The sequence below is a fragment of the Pteropus alecto genome, unplaced genomic scaffold (assembly GCF_000325575.1).
Source record: "Pteropus alecto unplaced genomic scaffold, ASM32557v1 scaffold14, whole genome shotgun sequence".
NCBI lineage: Eukaryota > Metazoa > Chordata > Mammalia > Chiroptera > Pteropodidae > Pteropus > Pteropus alecto.
The window spans coordinates 15,440,894-15,442,916 of NW_006436810.1; positions in this window are offsets into that span (position 1 = coordinate 15,440,894).

Genomic DNA, 2,023 nt, shown 5'->3' on the forward strand with positions numbered 1-2,023 from the left:
TACAGCATATTTTGAAAGGATATAAGGCTGTACAACCACCATCTGGCTATTTGAATTTTTCAGCAAAGATATTTTGGGCAATGAATTATTTTACTGTTGAGATTGTCCCGGTTCATGAATAAATATCATCAAGGGTTTTTGTCTGAAGAGAACAGTGACCTCTATCTATTATCCGAACTCAATGAAAGCATTTGACCTTCCTAAATCCTTGACTCAAAATACAATATGGATGCAAATGAGTTCTGGATTTTCAAAATAAGTTCCTTCCATGACACCCTCTATGATCGTTTTAAAATCCAGCCAAAGAGAGACATTTCAAAGCATTCCATATAGTAAGTCGAATTCCATTATGTTTCCAGCTGCTCCTATGCAGAGGCGTCACAGAACCTTTTAGAAAGTGTAGGTAAGAGAGAGAGGAAGACTGGAATGTAATTGAGGAAGGAGACTTTAGAGGTGGCCAAAAGCATGAAGTAAGATAGTTCTCAACATCCGCACTCACACTCACAAAACGTGTCTTTTCTTGTGCATGGAGAAATTCTATGAAATGGCCTTGGCCCTCATTTTCCGGGGCATCGAGGCCTGGACAAAGCACGGGGTCTAGGGCACTGGGAACATGGGGATCGTGAGTACAGCCTGGGCTCAACGGTGATGCGGATGGACATCACGCAGGACAGACAAGCTTAGGGATTTGTGCAAACTGGGGACGAGCAGGGAAAAGTTTAACACTGTGCCACGCTCGGACGAAAAGGACACGGCTTTGTGAAAAAAATGGGGTTTTGGTGCCGTTTAAAGAGGCAGCATGGCAGAGGAAAGCTTCGGAATGAAACAGTCAGATGAAATGTCAAGCAAAATTCTCCAAGGCGTGCAGTGAGGCCGCACTGGAAATCGGGAACAAGGAAAGGAGGGACCATGCTGAGGCAAAATGCGAGCAAGAGAAATCAAAGGGACAGACGCACAGGAAGACGGCCCGGCCCGCCGCAGCCTCGAGCAGCCCGTCCCCTCGCCGCCCTTCAGGAACGTGAATCCTTGAAGATGGAGCGATTTAAGCACTCGATGCAATTTTCCTATTCAGTGCTGCATTGCATGCACCTGTGGGATATCACACTGCTCAAAACACAAGTTTGCCACAGCCAAACGGTCTGACAGCTGGAACCCACAGTCTTGATTCTGTAGGAACACGTATTTTAAAAATAAGCATATTTCTTTGTCTATTTCTTCACCATTTTAAGACAGGATGTTATTATTTCATTTTTTTCTACTTCTCTTTGCCGTTTAGTCTGATCGCCTTGAAAACCTTTTACTTTCTACTCTGTACGCGGAGTGAAATTAAACCTCTTGGCGTTAACACAAAGGCACGTAAGGACGTTTTTTCTTATTGAAAGGAAAGAGAAAAGATACCTATTTAAGATGGTTACGCTTGTCCCTTGCAACCAGAATACACCAAAAACTACGGGCACGGGAGACGGTCAGCACACGCCCAGGGCCATGCCCCCAAATCATAGTGAAAGGACAGCTCACCCCACAAAACAGCAGCCCCCGAATTGCTGGTGTTTGACCCTGAAAATGTAATGGCAGGAGCATCTTGGCCTCCTGCCCCTCATCTTTGCTCTACCCACACATTGCAAGATCCTGCAATAAAGCACAAAGGTCAAAGTCTTGGCTTAACAGAATATGGCTTCATGCTTTCCATCTGCATCTCTCTGTGCGACAGAGCCATGTGATACTTCTCGCTCATCTTAATGACGGTGAAGATGTCACAGGTCCCCACATTATATCGCCTCTAGCCAATTTATCTTCCGCTCTCTGAACAGTATGACCTTCCCAACTGCACACGAGCGCGGCGGGAGGAAAAGCCCGTCGCATGCGCCGGCACCAGGGTCTTGTTCTTACCTGAGTTGATTCCACGTGCTGTGAGGCTCTCGAGAGTCCGTGATGAACAGAAGGGATGAGGCTCCTCCCTCCGTAGCGGCCGGTCTAGTGGGGAGAGACAACCGACCCGCGTCATTGGGCGAAACCGTGACAG